Source organism: Corythoichthys intestinalis, chromosome 4 (assembly GCF_030265065.1).
Source record: "Corythoichthys intestinalis isolate RoL2023-P3 chromosome 4, ASM3026506v1, whole genome shotgun sequence".
NCBI classification, from domain to species: Eukaryota; Metazoa; Chordata; class Actinopteri; order Syngnathiformes; family Syngnathidae; genus Corythoichthys; species Corythoichthys intestinalis.
Window position 1 is genome coordinate 36,484,382 of NC_080398.1, and position 15,764 is coordinate 36,500,145.

Below are 15,764 nucleotides of genomic sequence, written 5' to 3' on the forward strand. Positions count from 1 at the left end.
CGAGAAGTGCCATTTTCGGCTTGGGATCGTCACGACGACCGCCCTCACCTACGGTTCTACCTCGGCCGCCGAGAATGCGCTTTTTTCGTGCCGTTTGCCTTTGAGCTTTGACTTTTAATACAGTGGGGTGATGAGGAAAGACTACTGTTTACTGTGTCTGAAAATAATTATAGCGGACTGCCAGAAGCCAAATCAATTAAGACGCCACTTAAAGACATTCGACCCCAATCTCATTGATAAGCCGCTTGATTGTTTTTCAGCGAAAACGTGCCGAATATTGCCAACAATAGTCCTGCTTTGTCAGTGTTATATCAGTAAACCAGTGAGCATTGTTAGCATGCTCATTGCAAAAAGACTCCACACCATTGCAAAGGAGGTAATACTGAGTGTGAGCAGCAAAAATAAAAACTGTCCTTCTGTCCAAGGACGCTCTTTTTTTTCCTTTATTCATTTTTGTTTTTTCGGTCAAATTTTTTGGCATATTGTCCTCATGAGTAAATGTTTCTAATCAATATGAATTTGTTATTATTTACAGATTTTATTACATTTTATTTTTCTGTATCAAATGGTCAAAAATACCTTGAGTGTATTTTTACAGTTTGAATGTGACTTTTTTGTTTAAATTCAGGCAAATTGATGCACGTCAAGTCTTCTCTGTTACAAACAAAACAATGTTAATAAAGTTATACTTTATTATAAGTTGATCTGTTACTTTTTTTCTTTATTAGAAAAAAAGGACACAATGTTAGGCAGATGCGTATTTATAATAGTAATTTTATAGACGAATAATACTATTTACAGTGGCGGCGGAGAGTTTGGGGGGGGCGCGAAACATTTACGTCTTGCTTGGGGGGGGGCGTAACAGAAAATAATTGAGAAGCACTGGTTTAGGTCCACCTAAAGTTCTGCATTTATTTTAATTTATTTAGAATATTTCAAGTTATTTTTTTTTATTTATTTACTTATTGTAACGTAACAATATACTCATGTTCCAATTTGCCAATTTGATTTGAAAATTCCTGTTCAACAGAAAAACGTTTTTTTTTTTTAAACCCAGATACCAGTTATCATACCGTCAGAATCTCATACCGGTACATGCCTATTCAGAGCTACTGCAAACACGGCTGCGCTAAAGTTCAAAATATGGTTGAAATTAGAGATGTCCGCGATTCAATCATGTAATCGGAAATTGGGCCGATCGGGCCATTTTTTTCCAGCGGATCGGAATTGGGTGAATAGGATCACGTTTTTAATTCTTAAAAAATATATGTTTTTTTAAATTTTCTAAGGGCTAAGAAGTGACAAAATAACCACGAAATACAATGACATTCCAAGAGGAAATAAAACTATACATGTTTTATACTCTGCAACACTCCCAGAAAAAGCATAAGAGGAAGTACAGTAAACAGTACAGTACTGTATGTAACATGTTTGGAACATTTGGAAGTGACCCATAAATGCCCTAAAAGGAAAAGAAAGTGACGGAAAATCATCAAAAAATGATGTAAAATTCCCTAAAATGAACTCATTGCCTAACATTGGTTGGGATGGGAGGGATGGCAGCTAATGAACATTCCATCTACCCTAGTGATAAACTCATTTCTATTCACAACAGGTGGATAAAAATACCTTTGTATTCTATTGATTAGTTACATTGTAGAATATCCTAGAACAGTATTTTTCAACTGGTGTGCCGTGAGAGATCGTCAGGTGTTCCGCGAGAATTTATCCAATATCACAATTTTTTTTCCGGGCGGAGTTGCAGTAGGAAGGAAGGAGTAGGTAGAAAGTTCTCGGTTGTGTCTAGTAGAGCGAGGTATTGCTCGTGTCGCGTTTAAAAAAATTCTCGTATTTCTAGCCATCAGCCACCTTGCTGTCCGCGACAATTTGGACCCCAGCACATCCGCTGTACATCATTTGATTAGACTTGTCAAGTGTCGATATATACGAAAGTGTCCTTTCTATTTTATCCATATGTGACGGACGTCAATCCTGTGTTTTATTCCAACACATTTTTGAAGACAGCAAGGTGGTCGATGGCTAGAGATCAGAGCAGTTCTTGAACGCGACATGAGCAGCTAGGCCATGGTGCCTGGCAAGCTGATACGTCATCCCGTCGCTTCAAACTATGGACTATTCTGTTCGCCTTTGTGGAAAAACACAGAGAAACAGGCAACTTTTTGAAAGGAAAAAACTACAAAGGTAAATGAGACGGCCCTCAAAAGAGCCAGTTACCTTGTTGCTGAATCCAAAAAAGTCCCACAGTGTGGCAGGGACATAAATACTACCCGTCTACAAAGCCATTGTCAGCAAGATGTTCGGCCCTGATGTAGTTAACTCATTTGCTCCCAGAAACGTATAAATAGGTTCTATTTTTAAATGCTTCATTGTCCCAAAAACATATGTATATGTCCTTTGCGTTTTTTTTTTTTTACAAGAAGAATCTATAGCTTGCGATCTGAGAAACAAAAAACAAGTCTCCAAACCCATTTTAAAGCAATAAAACTGGCCACTGGAGGGCAGGAGCTCATTTTGTAAAGACCCGCAACCCGATTAAACAGCAATGAAAGGCCGAGCAGCACGGTCAGAGCGCTGGCGGCAGTATGCCAGGCGGCGGACGACCGAACAACACAACCGAGAGGACGCCTGGAATGCCAGGCACTGGACGATGGAGCAAAACGACTGAGACCACCGTGCAGCGGGCTCGCCAAGCAGACCCCGCAGAGATTAAAAAATAATCCATCTTTGTGAGACAGACAACGATGACGGAAAAGTTTACACGGCAGACGCGGCGACAACGCCGTCAGCTCTCAGTAGTCATGTGTAAACAAATTGTTACTTTGCTATCAAAAGTAGGGTTTTTCCAAACATGTTTTTTTGCTCCCGATCGTTTTAGTTTGAGTATCTGCCGATCCCGATATTTCCTGATCCGATTGCTTATTTTTGGTCCCGATTCAATTCCAATCATTCCCGATAATTTTCCCCGATCATATACATTTTGGCAATGCATTAAGAAAAAATGAATAAAACTCGGACGAATATATACATTCAACATACCGTACATAAGTACTGTATTTGTTTATTATGACAATAAATCCTCAAGATGGCATTTACATTATTAACATTCTTTCTGTGAGAGGGATCCACGGATAGAAAGACTTGTAATTCTTCAAGGATAAATGTGACTTTGTATATTGTGACTAAATATTGCCATCTAGTGTATTTGTTGAGCTTTCAGTAAAGGATACTGCAGCCATTTGACTTCTGCCCAAATGCATGATGGGAAGTGCAACCATGACTGTGCGTAGGGGCACCAATTGATATATCTTCTCTGCGTTGGGAAAGAACATAAGGTGTTAAGAAAATGATGAACTACTACCTTTCTTCCCCACAATGCCTCCCACGTTATGTTTAATTGCTGAGAGAGGTATTGTAAGGCTTTAGCCACATAAAAAATGGCTCCAAAGGCTGTCAAAATTCTCTCTACTCATTATACGCTGCCTTTTAGGACTATTTATAGGTAAAATGGCGTCTTTATAGATTGAACGCGACGATGCGTGTGTGGGTCGTGCAGCGCATGCGTGAATGACTTAGCGTGATTAATTTTAAAAAATTAATTACCGCCGTTAACGCAATATATTTGATAGCCCTACTCTAAGCCAAAACTACTCTGGATGAGTGTAAGACAATTTGTCTGTAACATTAAATACAATTAACGATTAAAAAAAAATTTTTTTTTAAAAAGGCATGTCTGATATTTTTTTGCTGATTCCGATACTTCGGGACATCTTTAATCAAAAGCTCTATTTGTCTTGTTCATTACGTTATTTTGTAAAAGGAAAACATTATTCAGATGTTTGGGATGTACAGTACTGTGCAAAAGTTTTAGGCAGGACACCTGCCTAAAACTTTTGCACATTACTGTATATTTTTATTATATTATGTATATACAGGATATACTGTATGTATTTATTTTCCCCAAGTGGAAGCTTCCATGATCCTAATAAATTAAAAAATTAAAAATATATATATACAGTACTGTGCAAAAGTTTTAGGCAGGTGTCCTGCCTAAAACTTTTACACAATACTGTAACTAAAGCAAAAAATAGCTGTGTTAAAGTCAAAGTTATGTTTGAAATGTATGCGTTTACAAAAACCTCATTTTCTCCGTTTTTTTTCATCAGAAAATGGAAAATTGCTCAGACTAAACTATTTTCTAATGCTGATTTCTAAAGAATGGAAAAAGACATGAACTTACTTTTTTCTGCTGAAAGAAGAGAGTCTAATCTTTCTTTTGGTGGGTTCCATGTTTATATAGCAATAGAACAGAATTTTCTGTGGGCCTTGCAAAATCAGTCAAAATCCAGAAAAACGGCAGGGAGCGAAGGGCCTTGCTCTGGTGAAAATGTCTGGGAGTGAATGAGAGATTGCTAAAGTCCGCCTGTCTGATAATTTGGAGCTTTTCAAGCCTAACTGCTATAAAAAAATAAAAACTTTAGAGCTATTGAAGAGGATTCCTGCCAGGATATCGGCTTTATGTTAATCTAAACAGGTTCCAGTCTCACACCGAGTGAGTATAAATACTAAGAAATCATTTTATAATTAAACATACTGCACAGAAAACAGTTTTGAAACATTTTTGGTTTATGGTGTGCCGCGAGATTTTTTTCCAATGTAAAAACGTACCGTGACTTGAAAAACACTGTCCTAGAATGACTTCCTGACCCATGTATCAATAATTGTTGCATTGCCATATCGTAGGTGGGGCTGGCAGGGCACGAGGTTGACTTCACAACAAACTTGAGCAATATTATCATCCATAAACCTTGAAGCAATGTAAATGATTCACTGGGAGGAGCTATCACACAACGAGCCATCGGTCCCTCAAGGCAACGCATGTAGCTACTAAGCACCAGACAACGCTCCTTCTTGACACATGTAAAAAGCAAAGGTCAGCAGCGCCACTGAATGCGCGCCGACCTAGATGACATCAGCGCTGCGACGGCATGCGGCGGTCCTTTTTCTCACATACAACACAAACAAGTCTTGTGGATCATGTCGCAGTGAAAGTGGGAAATAGACGCGTAGAAATAGCGCGAGGGGGTGAGGCGTGATTGCCCACGGGACAAGGCGGCGCTTTTAAATAGAACCAAATGCAACACAAAAGGTGTCCAGCTAGATTCGCCCGCAGCACTTTTTCGCGCGAGAACATATTCATTGCAAGAACATCATGATAAAGCTTGAATGGATGGCAATTTGTTGAAATCTAAACCCATTTGAAGGCCATCATCTGCAGAAGCAAACACTCGATAGGCAATAGCCTTGATACAAGGTCACGCTGCATTGCATGAGCTGAATTTTTCCGACTATTTTCACATTATCCTTTACCCTACCTGGTTTAAACCGCTACCACAGAACACTGGTGAGGAATAAAAAGTCACGGAGTTAAAAACACATTTAGACGGGCAATAAAATCCACTGTTTTGTGTTGGAAATAGTAGAAACACGTTCAGAAAACAGGTTTTAATGCAAAGCTATAAAGTATTTTGGGTCATTTCAGATCTTTTTAATGCCCTAACATGCTGGGTTTACCATTGAAATTCAGCTCAATTGAAAACTGACATGTTTTCATCAATCTCCACTTGCATCACGATGCGATTTTCCATACAAGACTAACGATAATAATTATCTCACATTATGGAGATACAACAATTGTCAATATGTGGGTCAGGAATTCAATCTACGATACAATTGTTAAACGGAAAAAAGAAAAATTTGTAAATGGAATGTTTTGCACAGACAATATGTCTAAAACTATTGTCTTCCTTATCAACAATGAGAATAATTCAATGCAAAATCTCTATAAAGAATAGGCTACAATATATACATGGCGGAAAACACAGACAGGACTGAAAAAGCAGTTTCTGCTCTTGCACCCCTCTTTAAAACTAACTGCTGTATTTTAAGCCAAAAGAACTGTTGTGCTTGATAGAACAATATGTCTAAATCAGGGGTGTCCAAACTTTTTTCAAAGGGGGCCAGATTTGGTGAGTTAAAAATGTGGGGGGCCGACCTTGGCTGACTACCTTTATGTAGAATAATATTAGGGCTGTCAAACGATTAAAATTTTTAATCAAGTTAATTACAGCTTAAAAATTAATCGTAATTAATCGCAATTCAAACCATGTATAAAATATGCTATATTTTTCTGTAAATTATTGTTGGAATGGAAAGATAAGACACAAGACGGATCTACACATTCAACATACACTACATAAGTACTGTATTAGTTTATTATAAAAATAAATCAACAAGATGGCATTAACATTATTAACATTCTCTTAAAGCGATCCATGGATAGAAAGACTTGTACTTCTTAAAAGATAAATGTTAGTACAAGTCATAGAAATTTTATATTAAAACCCCTCTTAATGTTTTTGTTTTATTAAAATTTGTGAAAAATTTCAATCAAAAAATGTTGTTGATGTCAATAATTACACCATGCTCACTCGTGGTGCTGAGAGCCATAAAATCAGTTGGACCCAAGCGCCAGCAGAGGGCGCCAAACACCAAAAAACAAGTAACAAGCGGACATTACACCCTGCTGTCATTTTAATCTGTTTGAGCGGGGCATGTGCGTTAATTGCATCAAATATTTTAACGTGACTAATTTAAAAAATTAATTACCGCCCGTTAACGCAATAATTTTGACAGTCCTAAATAATATATTTAAGCAAATTTTAGCAAGCCATTCTGTGTGTCACATTTGCTTCATTATTTTTTTAAATTAATAATTTCAACAATCTCGCAACTAGCCCAGTGGCGTTCTCTTTCGACTCTCGGGCTCTTGCAAAATACTGCTGCTGTGAAACTAAACTAGCTTCAAGTTGCTTCAATTTCTCGCTGCGTATCTTCCCTGTAATCTTGTCGTACATGTCAGTGTGTCGTGTTTGGTAATATCGCCTCACATTGAACTCTTTAAAAACAGCGACTGTCTCTTTGCAAATGAGGCAGACACAGTTGTTGCGTATTCTAGTGAAGAAATAGTCCAATTTCCACCTATCCTTGAAGTGTCGGCCTTTCGCAGTCAACTTTTTTTGTGGATTGTCGCCATTTTAGAAAATTAGGAGTAAAGGGTCACACGGGGTAATGTTGCTTAGAGTGCTGCTGCCTTTTAGTGGGTAAATGAGGAGCAGCATTTAGTGTGTAAGCTACTTCATATGCTGGTGGCAGTACTGCTGACCAATTTATTAAGTCTGTGTGCGGGCCAGATGTTATTGATTTTATGACAGAGGCTGGGGGCCGGATGACATTTGACCACGGGCCGCATTTGGCCCCCGGGCCGGACTTTGAACATGTCTGGTCTAAATGCTGCCTTAGCAGATTCATGGCGCATTAAGCCCCCGAACTATTTTTAATTTGTCCGTTTTACCCTGGAAATACCTGTTTACAGACGTTGCGCTACCGCTTTTGTTTCAACCTAGCCATAAAACGAAGGTAATTATATTTATGATTCGAAATGTCTGTCATTTTTAGCTTAAAATCATTCACTGATGTCTAATATTTTCGTAAAAAAAAAAAAAAAAAACGACTTGAAAAAATTACTGTAGCGTAGATGATAAATAATCGATCCAAACAAAGAAAAATTGAAAAAAAAAAAAAAAAAACATTTAAAAGAGTAAATACCGTAATTTCCCGAATATAAGGCGCACCCATGTATAATGCGCACCCCAAATTTACTTGTAAAATCTAGGGAAAATTATTGTACCCGTTTATAACGCGCACCCTAACTTTAGCACCAATAAATAGAAGAATACAAGAAAACAGAACTCGTGTACAGTTACAGAAATGTCATTTTACTGACTGGTGAAACACAGCGCAAGCATAGCACATTGGTAGTTCAAAACGTTACCATAAACTGACAATATTTACGGTAGTAATATGATTTGACAACTTCTCCAACTTACCAGAATCTAGGAAAAAACAAAACAGATGTGACTTTTCTTTTAAGGCTGCTGTATAACTTGCTCGTTTCATCATGATGAATAAATGTTTCTTCCATGGATTGATACGGTAAAATGAAAGTGAGAATGTAAGTCGGAAATCCGTGAGAGCACATCGCTGTCAACACGACAGTAACAATAGGAACTATTGTTATTTGGGTTTGAGTTTCCCGAGGGACAGCTATAGTTGACGGACACAGAAAGTCTGTGTACTTACATTTGTTATGGTCAGAGTTACGGAGCTGCAATAAACGTTGACTCAAATGAGTTCAAGAAACTAAATTCTGTGCTTTATGAAGAGTGAAAAAAGCTGAATTTAACACAGACGAAATCATTCGGCTGATTAGAGTGAAGTATTACCGAAACAAAATGGTGACGTCACGTACCATAATGGTCGGCAACGGGTCGCCGCATACGTTTCTTCAACACAACGTGGCCGTGTCAATAAAAAAATCGGTTTATATATATACATGTAATATATATATATTTCTGTCTCCATCCATGTACCCGTTTATAATGCGCACCCTGATTTTACAAGTTGATTTTGGGGGGAAAAAAGTGCACGTTATATTCGGGAAATTACGGTATATGAAAATGAACATCTCGACCGCACCTTGATGTCTGCGATTTCTGGAATTTCTGCATCGCGACCCTTGTTATATTACCGTTTTTCACCCATTGAATGAACCAAAAATCTTGCTGTGGCCATTCACAGCTCTGTCTTGACACTCAGTGATACATGCTACATGGAGTTTTTGGATCGAAAAGAGGTAAGCACGCGATAATATCTCTTTAAAATCATGCCGTCTTTAATTCTGCTCTCGAGTGCTCTCACCTCCAGTTAGGGTTTTGCAGTAAATTTTTTGTTTTTTAATGGTTATGGTTATGGTTATGGCCCCCTGTTGAAAATTGTTCTTCTAAAAATTGATATTTTAAGCTTTCCAATGATGTATCACACATGCATATAGGATAATTTTGAAATCTGGCCAAACTGTGGTCTCAGACCGGAACTTCAAGTCACCTGAGTGTTTTCCGCCAGGCCATATACAATATATATGTACAATATACAAATACAATGTATTATTATATGATTGCAACATTCTTGTAAACAAATAGGTGCTTTCCTTTGTGTAATCTGTCAATTTCCTGTTTGCTTTTCCTATAAACAGGGATGACTTTTCAAATGGATGTATCGATTCTTGGCGGTACCATATAGTTAACCAATTCAGATACCAGGTATAACAATATATCACCATATCGATATATGTCACGAGGGGTGTGACAATTAGGCCTGTCGCGATAACAAATTTGGTAGGCGATATATTGTCTCATAAATTATTGCCGATGAGATATTATTGTCAATTTTTTAAACCAATTCAACCACTAATGTAGTGACAATACACCCTAATAAATCACCCACTCAAAAGCAATAAATAAAACAAGCTATATAAAAAAATAACAAATTTGAAGAAAAAAAAAGCACACAATGCATAACGAGTCATTGCAAATCTAGCTAAGTGCAGAATATGAAATAGATGAGAAACCCAATGCCATTTTTGTTTTCTGCCAATCAGTCCATCAAAAATGTGAAATTACCCAAAATTAACTCAATGGCTCCCACTGACGGCCACAGACGTTCGATCTGTTTCAAACGTCCACTAGTGATAAACTCATTCCAATTCACAGCAGAAAGCTGAATATAGCTTGTTTTTTTATTCATTAGTTGTTTTGTAGAATATCGTACAATGATTTCCTGAGCCATGTATCAATAATAGTTATATCGCCATATCGTCGTTGTAGTAATTATTATGACAGGATGACTATGAACCTAGCCAAAGTCAATGTGTCAATCTTCCACCTCCACCTGTGCGAAAACTAATTCCGCACAAACATCTCCCTCCTCGTTTTCTCGGAAATAACCGAGATTTGACACCAATCTGATGTCATCCAATCCATGTAAAAGTGTCTCAGAATGAACGCCACTTCAAGCTTCGACGCAGCTCTTTCATGCAGGTTGTCTCACGTGAAAGGATCTAAGAATAACAATTCCACTCGGAGCTTCGCATTTCCTGCTGCGTTTGTACGGTGTTGCTTTCCCGCTGGTTAAAATTAGCCTGGCCGCCACTTATAAAAGGCTAATTTGCAGTTCTGTCACAATTTAAGCTACACCTGCACTAAGATGGGAACCTTTTGGTATCTCACGATACAATTAAGGGTGTGACAATATATCGAAATGGTGATGTATCGCGATACTTTGCATCCCAAAAGGTTATCAATATGCTCCTGCCAAGAATCAATATATGGCGGAAAACACTCAGGTGACTTGAAGTTCCACTCTGAGACCCCCAGTTTGGCCAGATATCAAAATTATCCTATATGCATGCGTGATACATCATTGGAAAGCTTAAAATATCAATTTTCTGGGGGAAGAAAAATTTTGAACAGGAGTGCATTAAAAAAAAAAAAAATTAAAACAGCAAAATCCCAACTGGACGTAAGAACACGCGAGAGCAGAATTAAAGACACCGTGATTTTAACGAGATATTATCGCATACAAGTGTCACCGAGTGTCAAGACACAGCTGTGAATGGCCACAGCCGGATTTTTGGCGGATTTTTTAGGTGAAACACGGTAATATAACAAGGGTCGCGGTGCAGAAATCGCAGACATCGAGGAGTGGTCGAGATGATCATTTTCATATATTTACTCTTTTAAACGTTTTTTTTTTATTTTTCTTTGTTTGGATCGATTATTTATCATCTCACATATCGGAAAAAATGCGACAGTAACAAAAAAATACAATTAAGCGATAGTTATTAGTAGGGCTGTCAAAATTTTCGCGTTAACGTGCGTTAATTAATTTTTTAAATTAATCACGTTAAAATATTTGACGCAATTAACGCACTAGGCCCGCTCAGACAGATTTAAATGTCAGTACAGTGAAAGGCCAACTTGTTAATTGTGTTTTATGGAGTTTTTCCGCCCTCTGCTGGCGCTTGGGTGTGACTTGCACATGTTATCTGGCGTAATGTCGCCCTCTGCTGGCGATTCAGTGCAGCTGATTATTTGGGTTTCGGCGCGCTTTTCTGACGTGATTATATGTCGACGCGAACTCACACTAATAGACAGTGCTATTCAGACCAGCTAACGTCCGCATCCAGTATTCAGTGAATACATGCATCGCTTGTGAGTTATATTCCTCCTTTGTTTATGTTCATGAGTATTAGATAGTTATTGATGATGTGGTTTTGAATTTGTTCACATATATGGTGAAATGCAGTTACATTGTTAGATGCTTGTGAGCTAATTGGCTAGTGCTACTGCTCAAATGGACACGTGTGTGTACATTTCATGTTATTTTGTGATTTATGCAAGTTATTGACACATTGCCTTGTTATTTTCAGTTTTACAAAAATACAAGAAACGTGCTCCTGTCAAAAAGAGATGACTTCAGTAAAGCCCATGCAACTTTGCCACACCGTCTGATTTCTTTTTGGAACTTATGTTCGCTATCTGTCAATTTGTGTACTCACACACATTGAGGACAGAATAGGGCTACTAGTTTATTTTTTGATTGAAAATTTTACAAATTTTATTAAAACGAAAACATTAAGAGGCGTTTTAATATAACATTCCTATAACTTGTACTAATATTCATCTTTTAAGAACTACAAGTCTTTCTATCCATGGATAACATGGATAACAGAATGTTAATAATGTTAATGCCATCTTGTTGATTTATTGTTACAAATACAGTCCTTATGTACCGTATGTTGAATGTATATATCCATCTTGTCTTATCTTTCCATTCCAACAATAATTTACAGAAAAATATGGCATATTTTATAGATGGTTTGAATTGCGATTAATTGCGATTAATTACGATTAATTAATTTTTAAGCTGTAATTAACTCGATTAAAAATTTTAATCGTTTGACAGCCCTAGTTATGAGGTAGCTATGCGTGACTTTTTTACAGACGCCATTTTTTTCATTGTGACGTAATTTGTTTAATAGTTTAAAATAAGTGAGTGAATATTTTTTTAAAGTCGTTTTTTTTTGTTTAAAGGAAATATTAAACATCAATTAATGATTCCAAGCTAAAAATGACAAACATTTTGAATAATAAATATCATTAATTACCTTCGTTTTATGGCTGGGTTGAAACAAAAGCGGTTGCGCGACGTCTGTAAACAGGGCTTTCCAGGGTAAAAGGGACAAATTAAAAATAGTTCGGGGACTTAATGCGCCATGAATCTGCTATGGCAGCATCTAGACATATTGACCAATCAAACACAACAGTTCTTTCGGCTTAAAATACAGAAGTTTATTTTAAAGAGGGGTGCAAGAGCAGAAACTGTTTTTTCAGCCTTGTCTGTGTTTTCCGCCATATCGTTTTAAAAAAGTGTCACTGTTTTGGTGGGCGTTAGCTCACTGGCTGCCATTGACGGAGCTCGACCTCCGAACCATTTTGACTGGGATAGATTGGACGTATAGCGCCGTCAATGGCACTGCAAAGGGCATTCACACCTAGTCTTCCTGGTTTTGGGGGCATTTATGAGTCACTTCATGTTCATTTTAGGGCATTTAGAGGTCACTTTCTGTTGATTTTGAGGCACTTCATCTCCATTCTTTCATTTCCCACCCCTACATATTCGCGATACAAGGCGATACAAAGCTCCCAAAACAGGACAGACTGGCTGTGAATGCTCTGTTTCAGTGCCAATGACGGCGTTAGACGTCCAATGCGTCTTTGACCCTCCCAGTCAAAATGGATTGGACGTCTAGCGCCGTCTAGCACCCACTCAGCTAACACGGACACTATGGCTGCAACAACTAATGGATTAATAAATTAGTTGCCAACTAATTTGATAATCGATTTTTGAGCAGCTATGAGCAGTCCAGTTTGGGTTCTTGTTTGTGTGTAATGTGAGGGTGCCCGTGCGCCAGTGATTAGAGCAATAGAGAGAGAGAGTTCACTGCTGCATGCTGCAAGGTTGCTGCTGGGGTTGCCGAATCACTAATATTACCAAGTGTCAAGAGTTGGATTGTCTTTTGTATTGTTAGATCCAGTGTGCCTCCGTCAGAGGTGAGTAAATGAAGCCAATTGTATTGTTTGTATTCTTTGCAGATGAGTCATTACTACTTAGCACTGAGCGCTAAGCTGGTTAGCGATTATGCTAATCCGTGTCTTAAGAGTCTGTCTTGTGTTTTAGACAAGCATATTAGCACTTCAGTTATTGTTAGATAGTAAAGTTGTCACACTTCTTTTTAGAAAGAAACCACACACATAAACCCATTCATATAACAGCTTAGTCTCTCCTTTCAACACAAACTCAAACTGTAAATTCTCATACAAGAGAGAGTGCTTTGAAATTGGATTACATTTACCGTAGTTTTCGGACTAAAAGGCGCACCTGACTATAAGCCTCCACCAACCACATTAGGAAAACGAAAACGGCATTTGTCCATAGATAAGACGCACTGGACTATTAAATGCAGCTGTCCTCACTGTATTACGGGATGTTTACACCAAAAGATGTCAACCGGTAACACTTTATTTGACAGCGACATCATAAGAGTGTCATAACAACAAATGAAACACCATGAAGCTCTGGACCAATTGGCTTCAAGAAGCTTCATTTGGCCATCACTGCTCCCTTGGGGGAAGACAGTCAACCTCTGCTGCCACCTGCTTTCAACACTGTTGTCGTCCAACATGCCTCCTTGCATGCATTTCGGCGATACAGACAAAACTCATGTTTTGTGCTAATTATTTCTTCAGTTACTGTTCCGGTTGTTTCATTAATTGCTAGTGATGATATTTGGCAACACTTTATTTGACAATGGTGCTTTAAGACTGTCATAAGACAATCATAATTATGACATGATAGTGTCATGTCATAATTATGACGGTCTTATGGCAGTGTTATGACGCTGCTGACCAATAAAGTGTTACCTATTAACCCAAATAAATCAAAAAATAAGCTGCACTGAACTATAAGCCGCGGGATGCAAAATGAGGTAAAAGAGTAGCGGCTTATAGTCCGAAAATTACGGTATAAACAACTGTTCGATAAAGAAAACTGATTCATTATAGCCTGCCTCCTCCTCATCTGAATTTGTTTAAAGAAAATAAATGAGGCAATGACAAAATTTATTTTAAAAAAAAACAGTGATGGACGATAATGCATTTTTCAACCGATACGATAACCAATAATTTCCTCCACCTTCCAGCCGATAACCGATAATGTCAAGCTGATAATTCTCTTAAAAGATATAACTGCAATTTTAAATTATATACAAGAGCAAATGTTACTGTGCACAAAGAGAATTTATTGCTACTTTTTCCACATCAAATGTGAACAAGTAATAAATTCCAACATCTAAACAATGTATATTGATTAATTACTTTTAACAACACTTACAAAGTAAATACATAATTGCACAAAAATGCCAGTAGGAGGGGTTCAGGCGTCAGCACAGAATTAGACAAGGGTCTGGAAGTTGCCATTATCGGCCAATAATTATCGGTAACCGATATTATCGTGCATCTTTAAAAAATATATACATAAAAATGTCAATTAGCAGCACTTTTTTAATTTGAATGGACAGGACCTTTATCTGATTTGTGTACTGAGAAAATCTTTTTATGTGTTATACTCAGAGCCCTCATTAAAAACGTAATCAATTTTCATGTACTTAAAACAGTACAGTTGTCGACTACAGTAAAGTCAGCAAGCTGTATTAAAATATTATTTTTGAAGGAAATAGTCATCCCTTTTGTCTTCATTGTTACTTAAAACATGCCTAAAACAACTTGAAGTTAAATTGTTAAGGTAATTGAAAAAAAATGACATTTATCCGATTAATCGTTTCTTATCTGCTTAATCGATTATAAAAATAATAGTTAGGTGTAGCCCTAATGGACACTATTCTCATGGAAGATTTTGGTAGCAACCTGTTAGATCCTTTGTTATTTTCATTCAGTGACGCATTTTTGAAACGATATATCAGTTCTTGTAGGAAGCACATCGATAACCTTTTGGGATACATCACCATTTCGATATATTGTTACACCCCTAACGTGCAATAGCCTGAATTAAGGCACCCATTCCAAAACATGGGTGTCACTCCACTGTTTATCAAAGATAAATGTAGTTACCATTTAATAAGACTGATAATGACGATTTAGTAAAAAATAAGCAAATCTTTATTGTAGTGGGCGGAGATGACAGACATAACAATTCAACTACCGTGTATGTAAGTGATTATTTGGAGGTTTATTACTAAAGAACTATTCTAAAGTAAAAGTAGTCTGTCTTGAGTACCTTTTTTGGATACTCGACCCAACTCTGATTCATTTGATGTGCCTTGGCTCAATAAATGTTGTAAAGCACTGATAACAGCATGCATTTCATGACCTCTCTTACTTTGTTGATCATAACAATATAGTGTAGCTGTACCTAATGAATGTTTAACCCACGAGAATCGATAACTAAGTCGTTATAACATGCAGAAAAATATTCTTGCTGTCCTCACTTGGGTGCAAAACTATTTTTTTTTTTTTTTTTTTTGCAAAAAAGCTGACGTTATAATTAAAGTTCGAGTGGAATGAAAGTTGAAATTCCTGAGTTGGGTGCTTAACCGGTCACATACACGCACACACAAAGGGGCACGTTACATTATCAAGTTTTCGGTACTCATAACTTTATTAACGTTATTTTAAAACGATGGCACATTTAGCGAGTTTATTACGTTT

At 37.4% G+C, this 15,764-nt stretch overlaps 1 protein-coding gene across 1 annotated transcript in view; it reads right to left on the reverse strand.

Annotated features, from left to right (window-relative positions):
• Window positions 1–15,764, reverse strand: part of stk40 (serine/threonine kinase 40) — a 57,817-nt gene that overhangs the window by 41,727 nt on the left and 326 nt on the right. The gene's annotated exons all lie outside the window — the stretch shown is intronic.